We start from the raw sequence: 16,916 nt of genomic DNA on the forward strand, positions 1-16,916 counted from the left end.
ATTTCTCTGTAAGAGATAAAGTTTTTTCAGCCTTATCAGAGCTCAATGTGGGGAAATCATTACAGATAGCTAACTACCCACAATTTACCTTTCCTCAATTTTATACTGTAATTTCTTGTGTAGACCCTACAAAGTATGAGTATTTTCTCTGGTGGGTTTTTTTATGTAGCTATTAAAAGATATTGTCTCTTCATATAAGTTAAGAAATTTAGAATTGTACTGCTTTTTCTAGGTACCACAGTTAAATAAAAACCTGGTTTAAATTTATGCTTCACTTTCAGTTTAGGTTTTCAAAGATGGCATTTAAATACAGTAGGAAAGCACTCCTAAAAGATGATGATGATCTTGATGTCCAAATTTTAATTCTGAGATATATTTCAGATTTGTTAAAATACCTTAGGATCTCCTTTTTCTATTTCAAAATTCTTTCATGCTATGCAGCTCTTAGAAATGAGAATCCATTTATTGCTATCAAATGTTTTGCAAGTGTTACACAGGCAAATATTTGAAATGTAGGACTGTCTTCTGTGCAGTTAGTTTCATTCCTCCTTGATGGCTTTTTTTCCCCTTTTGATTCATACAGAAATGACTTATATTTTGTTTCTTGGGTTTTTTGCATTGAAAAGTAGAGTTAATCTACTGAAACACAAAAAGACTACATAAAAAGAAAACACATTTCACCTTTCTGTTTATTGAATACTATATGAGAAGAACTTTCAATATTTAATGTATTAAATTACTTTGACAATATCTGCTTCTAGGATTTCCTTGCAGGTGTATTTTACTAGTGTGTTTAACAGGCTCTGTAATGAGAGCAGTTTGAAACTTGTTCCATACTTGGAGCCGCTTTTATTTGGGTAGGGAAGCCAAAACTGTCATAACATGTGGTTCATGATTACTTTCCATGTACTGTCAAAAAAGCGCTTTTAAAAAAATTTTCTCAAAACTCCTCAATAGGCTGTATCCTGTTCTGGTTATTCTGTTGGGAGAATAATACTGTAGCTTGAGATGTGGAAGAAGTGTGGAAGTGATTTTAGTTATAGGAGTTACTTACTAAAGTTGATGTTAATTTTTGAAGTTGATTTTTCAGATTTTAGCAAAACTTTTAATATCGTCTCTCACAGTATCCTTCTGGAAAAAATGTCCAGCATACAGCTATACAAGCCTGTAACACATTGGGTGGACAATTGGCTGATGGGTTGGGCTCAGAGTTACAGTAAATGCCATTATGTAGGGCTGGTGGCTAGTCACCACTGGGGCTTCATAGGCTCAACTGTTTTTATAAATTATCTGGACACAGGAGTTGAATGTGCGTTGAGTTTGCCAATAATACTAAAGTAGGAGGAGCTGTGGACTCCACTGAAGGCAGAGAGGCATTACAGAGATCTGGACAGACTCAGAGCTGGACAATAAGCAATTCTATAAACTGTTTAACAAGAGCAAGTGAGGGATTCTCCACGTGGGACAGGGTAGCCGTTGTTATGCATACAAGGTGGAGGCTGAGAGACTGGAGAGCCACCCCATGGAAAGAGATCTGGGAGTTTGGGTTGATGGCAAGTTGAGTATGAGTCAGCAGTGTGCCCTGGCAGCCATAGGGCCAACCATATCCTGGGGTACATCAGGCACAGCATCACTGGCTGGTTAAGAGAGGTGATTGTTCTGCTCTACTCTGTGCTTGCATGGCCTCACCTCGAGTGCTGTGTGCGGTTCTGGGTGCCTCAGTATTAGAAGGGCATCTGTGAAGAGTGTGTCCAGAGGAAAGTGACAAAGATGGTGGAAGGTCTTAAGGGCCAGATATATGAAGAGCAGCTGAAGTCACTTGGTCTCTTCAGCTTGGAGAAGAAAAGGCTGAAGAAAAGGACAGAGGGGGGTAGGTGCTGATCTCCTTTCTCTGGTTATCAGTAATAGGTCACAAGGAAATGGAATGAAGCTGTTCAGGGTGAGTTCAGACAGGACATTAGATTTTTGCTCCTTCAGCGAGAGGGTGCTCAATCACTGGAACGTGTTCCACAGGGAAGCGGTCCTGCTCTTTGTCATTGGGTTTAGTTTTAAGTATTCCTGTGAGGAACAGGGAGCTGGACTCAATGATCCTTATGGGTCCCTTCCAACTTGAGATATTCTATGATTCTGTGATATCCTAGTAATTCCATATTTACCATATTACCATATTAAATGTACTAAAGATTTTTCCAAGTAGTCTATTCTGACAATTTCCATTTATAAAACGCAATTGTCAAGATCAAGCTGTATTCTTTGTTTTCAATATGTGGTTTTGGCATGAGAAGAATATTCTCATAGTCTTTCCAGAGAAATAAAGCATCTTTCTTTTCTGTAATAGGCTATCGGGTGATTTCCCAGTACTTACGATGGTGTGGGACTTTAGATGCTTTTATACTCACTTTTCTTTCCCCAAACCTTTTAGCTCTTTAGTGGGCTTTAGTGAGGCTTCTATTCTACTGAATCCTAGGATCAGCTTACTCTTTTCTTAATCACAAAGTATGTAATTGTGCCTGTAATTGGAAACATACTTGGGTGCATAAGCAAGCTCTGTCTATGGATATTGATTAATATGAAGTCTAATCTTTGAACTAATATTGCTTAAGAAATTAGGCGTAACTAAACTATCTCTAACGGGGATTTCTAATATTCTTAAATTAATACCCCCGAAGGAGTTGAGCTACAGGATGAGTATGGTTGTCTTTATTTTTCAGCTTGAATGTTTGATATTGACATTCATTACAATAATTTTTTTTTTTTCCACTTTGTCACAATGCTTCAAGGGGAGGCACCATTACATGTCACCTGTTCATCAGTCAGACAAACCTGTGTCCTTAGAAGTCAATTAAATGGAGATGCCCTGAGATTCACCTGTACTTTGAAAACTGTGACTTCTGTGTGCCTGGAATAGGTGTTTTTCCATGTCCATACATTATATGCATGTATGTATCATGAAGCTTGATTAAATAATTATTTTAACTTAAAAAGTGGGTGAGAAATGGAAAATTAGATACTTGATATTGTTTTTATAAAGGAAATTAACTATTTGGTAATGATGCTAGACAGCTGCTTTAAAAGTGGTTTACATGCTTTAAGCATGCCAAAGGCAACGGGACTGGTCCTGCCAGAAACTTCAACAAGGACCTTAACTTTCACTGCTTGGGAAGAGCTTGCAGTACCTAACTGGAAACTCTTAACCGTGTGAGTTAGGTGCAATACAATTAGATATAGGTCTATTTTTCTGGTACGTATATCACAACAAAGACTAAAAGCACCTGATAATGCCAAGTACTCCCATTTCCAAGGATCCAGAACTTTCAAATAACAAACTTTAGCTTTTTCTTGGTTTGATTCACAGTATCAATATAAGTTACAATTTTTCTTTGTAGATGTTGAAGAGCACCCCCAGCACTTCAAACCTGGTTTCTTCATATAAAAATAAGTTATTTGAATGTTAATTTCTAAATTCACTTATGAGTACTCAGACTGTGTTACATTTACCAAAGAAAATACAGAAAATACCATCTGTTTCCATGTTTACACTACAGTACAGCTAATATCTAAGAAGAATAGAAACAGGAAATAGAGATCTGACTATAAGAGACCAATAACTACAGAATAGTAATTGTCCTTCTTAATGGGTCTAGGCCTGAAATTATTATTCAGAAAAAAACTCACTTGATTTAATTAGTTTCTTGATCTGTAAAAACTAATAAGGCCTGGGATTCTCATACATGCAACAAAGAAAACCCCCCACAAATGGGTATGACTAAAATATCTGTTCATCAAAAAATCTCAAAACATGTTTTAGGACAGCAAGCTATAAAAATTTGTACAGCATTCCTTATCATAAATTAATAACACGATAGTCAATGAGATTAAGGATACAATTAAAGTTACTAATTCTTCTGACTCATTTTTTTGTATTTTTTTTGTGTGACTCTGGAGGGGATCCTTCATTTCTTTCCATTTCTCTTGGGTTTAGCTAAGACAGCTTAAGGAATGGTTGTAAAATCATGTATGAATACCAGCCTCACAGAAATCTTGATTTCCATACTAATTTCCCTTCCCTCACAGATTACTTGAGCCAAACTAAGTTGGCAAGTGGATTTTGCAAAGCAAAAGTTTTTGCAAGCAAGTTTTTGTGGCCAGAATGGGTTTGTTTCCTGTACTGAACATACAGCCTCTCTTGTATAGTGCATTTTAGTCTGACTGTCATGAGACCACCAAGCTTTTGATAAGCAGAAGTGTGTGATATGTATAAATATGCAGCTACATGTGAGAAGGACTAGTCAGTAGCTCACTGATGTTGAGGTGGCAGAGACTCAGCCTTTTGGGTCTTTGGTTGGTTGGGTTTTTTTTTCCCCAGTAAATAGGAATGAGTTGGTCTCATGTGCTGATTCTAACCAGGAAACATACCACTGAGGTGATTGCAATACTATTTAGCTTCACTCTGATTTGATGGAAAGGAATTGTAGAGGAAATTTGCTTCACATGACTGACAACTTAAATATTTGGTTTTGAAGCTGAAGTAAGTACATAGATTCTCCAAATACGAAAAACACGGAGAAAAATTTTTTCTGTGGAAAATGCAAATGAAGTTGACAGGGCTCCTTTCACAGGGCAATCTTTGCTGCTTGGTTTGACAGCCATGTCCCCCAAAAGTCCCCAGGCTCCCTCTGAGACAGCAAAAGCTCCCAATATAGTAAGCCATGTCAATTTAAATACAGCATCAGGATATTTTGCATCCTTTCACAGCATCCAGACACAGCAGCTGACATCATGCATTTCCATTATATAGGTCTGATGTTCGTTGCATGATGTGCAAAGAGACACTTGGCATTCAAAACTCATGAATAAGTCTAGGCTCCTTGTTTCATTCTGCACATGGTTAGTATGGACATTTTATTTCAAGTTGTGACAAAGAGGAAACCTTTGCAGATATTTACTTTGACTTAGTGTAGTACTGACAAAGATCTTTAGTGATGTATATAATTATGTGCATATTTGATGTCAGGGAGCTAGATGCAGGCATCATACTATTTTGCATCCATTTTCTTCCATGTTAATGTAATTTTAGAGAAGAACATGAAACAGACAGCAAGGAAGACTGAAGGCCTTAGATCACAATATGATGTCAGGACTCTGCTTCTCAGTAACTGCTTACAACCATCTCTGGCTTTTTCATGATTTGTGAGGATGATTCCAAAAACATTGAGCACAAATACTTATTGCAAGATTAGCTGCAGATGGGTACTATGCTCCAACAGAAAAGCTTCCTTTGACATCATTTATTTGCTTCATTCTTAAAAACCAAGTGAAAATTTTGCAGGTGAAATACTAGGTGGCAATTTTCTGAATTTTAGGTTTTTTGCAGAAGTGTTGAATTGATGGTAGAGGCCAAACACCTGCAACCATATCCAGTGAATAAAACTATCGATTTAAACTTGTTCTTTATGTCACCTAGCTTCTGTAACTGGTCACTTGAAAGAGTCATTAAAAATGACTGGTCCCTTTAAACACTGGATCAATTCACTTTTTGCATTGATCAGAAATTTCAGAGCATTGAACGTTTATTTTTTATTGTTTATTCTTTCTTCCTCTCTCACAACTACTCTGTCTATCCTTATTACTTGGATATTATTGCACTTAAGGATTGAACCTGTTACTTTCTAGGAGTATTTTAATTGCATCCAAGTCATTGATGCTTGAAAAAACATATTAATACAACAGGAAACTTAAAACGTCCAATGAACTATATGGCACAATGGCAGGCAGATGAATGCAACAAGCTATAAAATGAATTATCTGGTCTGGTATGAAGATGCAAAAACTTGGTGAAAATAAACTTTGTAATTGGATATGTTTTGTGGACTAATAACAAATTAGAAAATTAAGGACATATTTGAGGGGCTAGGCATCCACTTAATGCAAGTAATTTGAATTATCCATGGGGGCTCTTAAAGCCCCCACTAAGCCATTATTTGCATGTTATAGTTCGTGGTGCATGGAATCATGAGATGATTGAGCCAGCACTATAAAGTAAATTCCCCTTGATGCTTTAAAATAACAAATGTGGAGGAACATTTCTCTTTGCGATTCTTCCATTCTCCTTCCTTCATTCCTTTCATGTGAGAAACTGACTATAGATTTCTGGAATTTTTGTATCCCAGTTATAGAATAAAGACATATCCAATGTAATAGTAGTATTTGTACTATACGTTCCAAAGACTGACACATTTCCTCAGGTGAAGACAGGAATGTGGGTTTAGCGAATGAGATTTAATGTAATTTGCTTTCTTCATACACTGGCCATGCAATTTAAAAATCAAAGATTGCTTTCATTTATGAATAATGATTAGTGAAGAAGGTAGGGCTTATACTAAATTTTTAGTTACCACATATGGGTAGAGCAGGTGGTTGCTAGAGGCAGTGAAGTGTTTATTGGACTTTTTATTGTGTGAATGATTTTTAGGCTGTGCTAGACAGACAGATTTTAGCTTACCCTGAGCTTTAAAAATCCTTGAGCTGGCAACAGTGGCGTTACCACTGTTGGCAAGGCCATTCCCCTCATAAATATTAGAAGAACCAAGAAAACTTTCAAGTCTTTAAACGAGAAAATACTAATTAGGATGTCGTTGCTTCTAAACATTATTTATTTCTGTTTCAAACTTATTTAACTTGTTTAAATACTGAAATTGTTTCTTATCCAAGTATGTGTGTGATTAGGATTTGCAGCTCTAACTCAGTTTCTCTTTGGATTCTGCTAATGCTGTTTTCTTGAAGAGACCAATGAAGCACTTTCTGTAGAACTTAGTACTCTGGAACTCAGTCTTGTTCCTTGTTTTTCCTGTGAAATTTTGTTGTGATGCACAATATATGGTGGGATCAATATAACCAATAAAGTAATTTTCCATGGCCTTTGAAAATGTCTACTAGTACACTGAATAGGAATCTTCTATGAAATTTTTGGCACGTCTATTTGGGGAAAATAGATTGTCTTTAAATCTTTATAAATTTATTGGTGGCAAAATTTGTTTATGAGCTAGTACATGAAACTCACTTTTGTTTAGTTTTTTAGAAGTATTTCTATTAGTTGTTAAATGCTTCTGAAAACCTGGACCTTTTTCTACTGAAGTCCAATTTCATATGTACATATGTATGTTTGTATGTTTTATGTGTATATAAATGTTTGATTATCAGATTACGATTAGACTATAACTTTTACAGTTTTATAAATCTGTGCATTGACTAGTATTCTCTAAATGAAGGGATGTCTCAATACTTTTTCTAACCTTAAAATTCAGGACAGCCTTTTAGAAGTTTTATTTTGAAACACTCCCTGATCTGCATTCAGGAAATTAGCTATTATGATTCAGAAAATGACTATTTCTTTTGGATTCATTTTTCTTTATAAAATGATGTGAAAACAAAGTTAGAGTCTGAAGTATTCCTCCTTGCCAGTGTGCTCCCACCTCACCTCATCATGTTATCGTTCAAATCAGATGCTTCAGGAGAACAGGGGAGATAATTTTTAGTACTAAACCCGCAAATTGCTAACCTAACCTGTCGAAGTGGAACATAACACTAGCACTGAGGAAGATACAGCATGTATCATTCAAGGTACTACATTTTCATTACCATAAAGAGGAGGATTTTAAATAGGAACTACTGGCAACTTGTTAGAGTAAGAAGGCTAGCTTTGGATTCTTTTTTTTTTTAATTACTTGAGCTGAGTTTACTTACTGTACATTTAGTGTAGTAATTAGTAATGGAAAGGTTTGGTTTAAAAGCAATTTTCCTGCATTGGTCACTATAGCAGCATTGTCCCAGTGCATGGAGTTTGGAAGATGAAATTGACTTGGAACTTGCTAGTGCTAAATATAAAGTGGAATCTAGCCAAAATGATTTATTTGTTTGCTTAAGTTTAGAGAGGTCACTAGTCTGTGATCAGCATTCTTAGTAATTATATATGTGCTCTTTAAAGATGCAGATTCTTTAGTATAATAGCTTCCCAAAAATAAAACTCATTATTGCTGTGCTTACAAGGTAAGCCTCATGCCAGTGTCATATGTGCAGGCACATGGGGTAATCTCTTCATTGTTTTGTGACTAAATTGTTTGCCAACTGATTTACTTTGCAGCGATGCCCCACAAGTATTCCTAAAAGATTTAAATATTTTTTTTCTTTTTGTTTTAAAGTAGCTTCCCTACTTTGTTAACATATTGAATGCCCAGTGTAATTACCATACAGTCACTCAAAAGAAGTATACAACAGGTTATTGCTGTTTTCTCTACTTCATGGAGAAATCACTCTTGTGTTGAGTCACATACTTAATTCTGTGAAATGTTGAAAGTATTGTAATAAGCAATAACTATCTTCACTACTTATCACCCCTAAGGCAATAGAAACAAAATTGAAACCCCTCAGTATTATAGGATACTTTCAAAAGAATCAGGGAGCTCTCCCCCACCCCGACTCTTTTTTTAGCTAGTAATATTTCCCACTCAGCACTAGCTTAGATAAGTGGATATAATGAACTTCCTAACACATTTCACGGTGGACAGTGAACCAGACAGATGCACTGAGGGCAGAAATGGTAAGTTAGTTGAATAGCATCTGCAGGAGGCCAGATTTATTAGCTTTTTAAAGCCTGAAGCTGTTCTGTGCATTGCTTTCCCGCAAAGCAGTGTTTCTCTGTGCACTCTCATGTTTCACTCTAACCTATATAGCAGGATTTATTTCTGGATCATGTAAAAATCCTTGAAAGGCACAATGCTGAGCATACAGGGTTTGAAACAAAGACAGATCTACCGTCTGCCTCACACGCAGTTTTAATTGCTTGTGATTTATTCAAACTTCCAGGATCGTTGAGTTACTTTTTTGTGGAATAGATTTTAGAAACTTTTCAGATGTCATCACTGCTTTCATTTAAAGGCATTATATAATTTCTATTCTCAGATAAAACACATTTTAAAGGTACCTTTTTCCCTGAGGGTCAGCGAGAGTGCAGTTTGCATTCAGTGTTCCCAAATTCTCTAAAGTACTTTGTTGCTATTGCTTTGTTCATGAGCACCCAGATAAATGGGGTGTGATAGGCAAAAAGAAAACATCTACATGAAGATAAGAACAAAAGAATAAAAGAAGGAAATCCTTTACAGGAAAGTAAATAGAATTCAATGAAACTCACTGTTTTCTATGCCATAATTTTCATACAAATATAACTGTGCATTATAAAATTTGACAGTTATAAACCAGGATTTAAGAGACACATGAAATGGGTAAGGGATATGTTGCAAACTGACTTGTTCTTTACTTGAAATTCTTAATGGAGTTCAAAACTGTTTATTTCCAAACACTAAATTGCAAATAAGGAGCCAAAAATGATCTCAGTGGTGCTAGCTGACTGAACCAAGATGTGGCATTAACTGGAATGTACTGAAAGGTGAATATCGATACTCTTGAATATTGTTGTTGGCCATCAGGTCTTGTTAATGTGACTCTATAAAAAATCGGTCCATTTTCCATGAATGCTTGGATGGCATCATAGTGAAATTGAAATGACTGATAGAGAAAAAGCAAGGAACAAAAGAACAATTTAATGACCTCTGTTTAGGACCTGATCCAAAGCCGTATGATGACATAAGTGGAAAGATTTCTATTGAGCTCATTGGGGTCTTAATTTAGTTCTTTAAATCTTAAATGTAAACAATGTGTTAGCCAATTCAGGTGTTGCAGGGTGCAAGGAAAAGCTTATGGGAAGTGTACTTTATGCTGTCATTTCAGGCTTTTTAAAGTTTTTGCTGTCTTTTGAACTCATTGACTGTACCTCAAAACTTCCAAGAGAGATGAGGAAGATATAAAAGAAGGTGGTACATAGACTGCATCAGTGAAAGAATTATGAGTGCGAGTAAGAATTTCATGGAACTAAGGTTGTTTTGGAAAAAAAAGCATGATAAGACAGATAAGAGCTATAAAAAAGCAAAGTATGATTCTAGCAACCGAATCACTTTCAGTAGTGCAAATTCTGGTTGTATAGCAAAGAAATGTGGACAGAGACAGATTGTATGTCACTAGGAGTTTTACCTTGCTCTTCCCTTTTGAAGAGGAATAGACGTATATAGGGTTTGGCTGTGATAGTGATTGATAATTGTGTCTAGACCACTAAGAAAAAAATCAAAATACTTCAAACAATGTATTTCCAATGGTATGTTAAAATAGTATGCTTGTCATTGAAGGACCTCTGTTAAAAGATATTTTGGAGGAAGGCTGTACTCTAAGTTCTGAGTGATTCTATATTGTTGGTGTATACATGAAGTTAGTTTATAATGGAGAACAGTTATATGACTGAAGTAACTGCAACCCAACAGTGTTGCATTTTTAGTAAATCCAGGTACACGTACCTGTTTACTGGAGTTTGCATATAATGGATGTTCAGTTTACTGCAAGAGACAGGGTATTTGAATTTTCTGCCTCTGTTTAATTTATAAGAATTACCTTCTGAGGGAACTGTTTAAACCTCCTCCATTATGTTTTACTGTTGTAAAATCTTTCTTCCATTGATTTTTCTCAAATAAGAAAGTATATCCATGTATGTGTATCTTTCCATATGTATGGAACAGTGTAACTTTTTAACATCTTTTGTTTTATTTTTTGCAATAGAGGGCTGTAATTTGAAAGCAGTAATGCTTTTTACTTCCAGAAGCACAAAAAAATAACATATGATAATGCTCTCCAAGCCAGTTTATAGTAGCAGGTATGAGTCAAAAGATGCCTGAGTCATAGCAGGCAACCTGTTCTTGTTTGCCTTGAGGAATCTCATTGAAATTTGACAGTAGGCACAATATCAAGACAAATTTCTGCAGCTATCTAAATTTATTTTTCAAGTAAGATGACAAGGTAAGAAGTCCACATCTGTGTTATTCAATAATAATAATAAAGCTAAAAAAAAATACAGCTGACTGATGGCGTACTCATTGTGGAGATTTCCATCATAGTTTAAAAGTACAGGCATAATTTCCAGGTTACCAGTGTCAGTCAGGATCAGCTGTTTGTTTTTTCTGCCACTGACATGATGACCTCATCTAATTTTTTGTTAGTTTTGTCCATCTTTAAGGAGATGTAGTCTGAAATGTCATTCATGTATCTCTATACTTACAGTTTGTGAATAGCAAAGTTTAGTTTTATTCCTCTTGGGTTCCCCCTTAAGAAATGTAGTCATTAGCGCTTACTGTGCTTTAGAAAGGACTCCTAACTCCTTTCATCCATCTAATTGACCAACAGCCTTGAGACCACAGTGTGTGACAATTAGCAGCTTTTCAGAGTTGAGATGGCTCACAACACATGACTGTCAATGGATGTGTGATATGCTTGGACAACATTTTTAAAGGAAAGAGGTAATGCAGCACCTACCTCTAATTCTAAGAGAAGCATTTGTTGGACAGGTAAACTGCTCCTTCTAACACCATGACACCGGGGAGAGGATGAGAGAAACAGGAATAAAGCAACAGTAACTAGCTCACTCCAGTGGCCATTTAAGAGCGAGAGCCATAAATGTTTACATTAAGGTTTACATTTTCTGATTTGTCACCTGAGACATCCTAAGATTATAAGCCTTAAAGAAATGAAAGTTTTTTTAAAACATAAATATATTATTAAATGTAACAAATGAGGATCCTAAGGTCAAAGTTTTGATCATTTTAGTTAAAAGTGAGAACAGGATCAAATACCTTTTGGCTACAATCAGTGGGGATATACCATCTTAGCAAAAGATAGAAATGTTTATCTTTGGTCTGTATATAATTTTGTAATTTTCTTTTTCCTCTTCAATTCAGAGCATTGAACTAGGCCAGTAACTTGAACATTGATTTTACCCAGTAAATCAGGTGATAAAAGAAAAAAAAACTGCAGTAAAATTAGTGCTTGTTTCAGATATTTCCCTCTTTTCATCAAAGTAGTGACCGAGCCAGATGCTACACTTTTCAAGAAAAATACAGCCTTTTCTGAAGGCTGTATTTCTTCTTTCTGAAGAAGCAAGCTGGAGATCAGAATCTATTGACAGTTCAGTAGTTCACTTAGCATAGGTTACTCCTGTCGGACTACCAGTGACCTCTACTAAGTACTAAAGTACACCTAATAAATTCTACTGTTGAATGACTTGCCTTTTTAGTCTATTTTTTCCTTTACTTCAGTTTTTCTCCTGCATACTTCTGTGACTATGCATGCAGAGTGCAAATTTCCAAAAATCGTCAGTTTTCAGTGCTTAGTTAACTCTGGTAGATGCAAGAAGGTAGGTCAGAAGTACTCTTGTTTTACTACTGTGATATGCAAGGTGATGGTTGGTAATCTGACAGAAGGGGAAACAACCTAAGACAGAAGCAGTGAATTTGTTTTTGCTTTTGAGTGCCTTATTTCATGGCAACATTTGAGCATGCATTATGCTTCATTCCCTCTTCTATCGTACATTTCCTCAAAGTAGAAAATGTCCAGTTGGCTTTCCTCATTCAGCTATGTCCACTGCCTACTGATTTTTTTTTTTGGTCTGAACTTCTTTCTACTGAGAGGGAAAAGCCAAATTTTGCCAATAAAACCCCCTGAGCATCTGTGTAAATTCTGCATGGAGAATTACAAATATTCAAAGTATATGCTTGTTTGCTTTGTTTTGATTTTGCTAAAGTTTGACATGGCTTACAACTATTTCTCTGTTACTAGTTCACAGATTTAGATAAGTAGTAGCGTATTTCATACAGTTCTAATATGGGGTTGTCTGTACCAGAAGAGTCTTCAGTGGTTTTTTTTGTTCTTTCTTGCTGTGACATTAGCCACTAGAAATTCTCATTACACTTTGTTCTCAATAATCAGGTTGGTGTCAGGGACCTTGCATCTGTTTCTTTTATATAGACATGTCACTGTGTTGACAAATCACCTTATAAATGTTACAGCAGAAGTGCTGAATGGATTGTAATGAGAAGAGATTCACTGGGGGAAAGGAAGTGTTAGCAATAGGAAAAAATAAGGTAGTATTTCATCACAAGTATGCAGTGCAGTGGAAAATACCTTGCCAGAAGCCCAAACACCTTTTGAGGCAGGGAAGTTATGGGGAGAAATGCTCACATAACTGTGAAATCTCTGACTTCACATTGTTTTTTATTATGTAAAATACAGTAATAGTTTACGCTTTGCACATTTTGCAAATGACAATGTATAAACATACCATAAAAAATTGGTCCTTTATCTGGAGAGCTTATAATGTCTGATTGTGGCTGTCAGAACAGATGAGATGAATGAATCCATTTTTTAAGCCTAGATATCAAAATTTTTAAAAGTCTTCTGGATACTTGTGACATAACTGTACAGCTTTCAAGTACTTAGAATGATGTACTGAAAAAAGTTCTGGTTTTGTCCACACTTTGTTTTTCTATACACAAAGCTAATATCTGTTTACAATGTTTGCCTTGAAATATTTTTTTACTATCTTGTAATTTGTACTGTTGGAAGCATGACACTTTGGCTAGCTGGTTGCATTTTGTTTTGATATGTTTTATTTCATAACCCATGTCCTTGACCTCTATGTTTCTATGAATAGATATATTGAGAGAAAGCATATTACACAATTAAGATGGGCTAATGAATTTGTGAGTTTTGAAATAAAATAAGGTTATAATATGTACCCTTTAAAATGAAGGACACATCACATCTTTTAAATAGTTTACCGTGGAACAAATTAGACAAATATTGTCCTAACGGTTATGCTGGCTGTTCAGAAGAAAACTAAAGACTATTCAATTTATGCTATTAACTAATATTAAAATAGCTGTGTTGTTTCTATCTCCTTTGTTGCCGACAAAAATTGAAAGTGTCGGTTCATCCATCTTTTATTGGCCTTTCATAATCACTGAATATTTTAGAGCTTTCCATGTCAGCCTTAAATTATCTTGGATCAATGTAAAGAATTATATTCACCTTTCAAACCTGATCTTTTAGGATATATGAATGATAGATTGTTTTCATCATGGAATGCTTCATTAAAGAAGGCTTTATCTAAATATGTATTTGTGGAAAAGGTCATCCACAACTGTGTTACAAATATGACAGTTTTATCATGTGTCTAAGAATATTGGCTTGTTTTTTCTTTTAAAACTTAAAGATAAGTAAAGATATATTAAAGAACCTCAGGGCCAAGCTTAAAAGAATTGTCTCTAGCTAATTCACACCAGGAGATGACTAAAAAGAACACTGAATTTGGCTTTAAAACAAAGTCTCTTAATAATTGATGCTTGACTCATAAGCCTTGTACATTTGGGAAGGGTAATCTGAAAATACTCAGTTTTGTTTGCCATACAGTACATTTGTAAAATTAATACACTTTTTAATGCTGTCCCTGTCACATGATCATGTAATAAACTCATAGGCGAACTCATGACATTTTAAAGATTGAAATATACTTTCAGTAGCTCAAAGGTAAGAAGAAATAGAAAGGGAACAAAGAAAAGGATATCTGTGCCCTAAGGAACGTATTCTGAAGAAAATTAGTAATAGCTTTGTACTGTGTAAAATTCAGGTATTTTTTTGTTAAAATTTTTAAAGCATATTTTTTTCTGTCTTAAGAACTTACTATGGTTAATCTTGCATACTAAATTTTCAGTGTATGACTGCAGAGTATCTGTTGTTTCTGTGTGCACTCTTGTAAGAGAGCAAAATAGATTGGGGAGGCAAACTGAAGTCTTCACTGTGCTCTCTAAATCACAGTGCTTACCTGTACAACATCCAGGAAGACATCACTGACAGAAAGGCTTCCCAAATAGTGCTTAATGTATGCACAAATTTCATTTGGCTTCCCAAATCATTAAGTTCCTAGAAGTCCAGCAGAAGTAGTCAAGTTTCTCAGCATCTCAGGTAGAATATTTTGTCTCTTTTGTTTGTTTTTTTCCTTTTGTTTGGTGTTTTGTCTCTTTTGTTTGGTGTTTCAGTTGCTTTTTCTCTTCAGTTTGTATTCTCTGTTGTTCAGTCAAGCTTGTTCTTGGGGTTGGGAATATGCAAAGTTTGTTTTCAAAAAAATCTGCTTAAACCCCACTAATTTGAAGGCACATGCATCATAACTCTTTCTGCTGGTTAAACTTGCTACTGTTAATCAGGAAAAATCTTCAGTGAGAGGCCTTAGAGATAGGAAGTAACAAATATCTTCATACCCACAATTTGTGATAAATGAAGTTGGGGGTTGTAGTTATGACTTTCTAGAGTATTTTGAGTCTCCTCTTCTGTTTGCATCCTTTGCTGTCAGAGCTGGGCTGTGGATTATTAGAGACACATCTGAATTTTTTTTTTTTTACTGTAAGTGCCCATTAAGTGGAGAACCTCTACCTGCTGTTTTACCCATTACACCTCAATAGCTTATACCAGGGAGGAACAGGGCTGGCTGCCATGTAGGGAAGGGGAGTGTGGCAGGCAGGGCCATGCCCTCAGCAATCAGGACATCCATCATTCGTCCCTACTTCCCCCCCTGAAATTAATTTTGTTATTTTAATGGAATCAGATTACAGAATTAGGTATTGCTTTCGTTTTTTTTTCTCTCAGGCCAATTATAGTGATGGGTGCTTTTTACTTAATTAATAACTTCCAAAGCAGCCATCCTGCTGAGATTAATGGTATGAGTTTTCTGTTTCTCTGAAGGCTAAGATTGTCTGAGTCTGTGGGGAAAAAAAAAAAAAAAGCAGTGATAAAGGAGATGTTTGTAATACTCATATTCTCAGACAATATTGTAATGTTGCTTTAAATCCCATTCCTGAAGCAGGACTGGGAATCAACTACCATTTGTGATAACCGAGCTGCTTTTCAAAAATGTTGCAAGTCTGTATTTGTTTTTTTAACTTCAACATGTTACAGTACTAAGCAAAATATCATAGTTTTATATCATCTTAATATTATTACAAAAACATATGCATTATACTAATTACATAATAATAATAATAATAATAATAATTCTTTAATATTGGTCTAAACTCAGGCAATATGTAGAAATCGTACCGGGAAGTCCACCTGACAAAGCAAGAAACAAATATGCCATTGGTGTTGAAGCATATGTATAATATATGGAGCACAGTCTTACTTAGAACACATTTACTGCGGTGTCCCTGGAGCTGCAAGAAGATAGATGGGTACTTAAAACAGTGCTTGCTATTTAATGTTAGAATATGCTGGTAACTTAGTAAAATGTTGTAAGAGCAGGTAATTATACCAGATTGCTGAAACTTTGGACTCTCCACCCCAAAGTACTACAGTGAAAGTAGGCACAGTAGAACTGGTGTTAGTGAAAATGCCTCTGCTTATGCCAGCTTTGGGTTTTGTATATATACACCCATTTAGTTGGCTGATTTACCATGACTATGGTGTTGCAGTAAAAGCTTTAACAAGCCCATAAAATGTTTCTTAAGTGTAAAAAGGTGTTTGCAGTTGGGCGAAACTCAAGTCAGGAAAAGGCTATTGAATGATCATACATTTTCCTTTTTAGCTTTATGAAATTGTTGCCATTCCAAATATTTTCTATGATGTTATAATGTACAGATAGCAACTCTGATATTGTACAAGGCGAATTTGCTTGGTGACCCCTAATGTGTCTTCTTTATGTCAGCTTATTTTGCTGTGATATTGTGTCCTTCTCTGTAGTGCATGTAATAAGTATAATAGAAATGCATCCAGGAAAACAGTTTCAGCCTAGACTTTCACAGATGCTCAGCTCTGCTCATCATTCTGCTATTCCTCAGTTCTGGCAGTGTTATTCTTGATCTCCACTTAAAACGTAGAGGAAGAGGGGGGAATTGACAGTCACATTCTATTACTCCACTTTGTGCTTGAGTGACCACATTATTTCATAAATGCATAAATTTATAATTTTAGATAAGTGATTATTTCAATTTCTATTG

The 16,916-nt window shown here is 35.5% G+C and overlaps 1 protein-coding gene across 50 annotated transcripts in view; it reads left to right on the forward strand.

The window, feature by feature from the left end:
- KCNMA1 (potassium calcium-activated channel subfamily M alpha 1) overlaps nt 1-16,916 on the forward strand; it is a 439,218-nt gene that overhangs the window by 155,203 nt on the left and 267,099 nt on the right. The gene's annotated exons all lie outside the window — the stretch shown is intronic.

This window comes from Corvus brachyrhynchos, unplaced genomic scaffold, assembly GCF_000691975.1.
Source record: "Corvus brachyrhynchos isolate BGI_N302 unplaced genomic scaffold, ASM69197v1 scaffold279, whole genome shotgun sequence".
NCBI classification, from domain to species: domain Eukaryota; kingdom Metazoa; phylum Chordata; class Aves; order Passeriformes; family Corvidae; genus Corvus; species Corvus brachyrhynchos.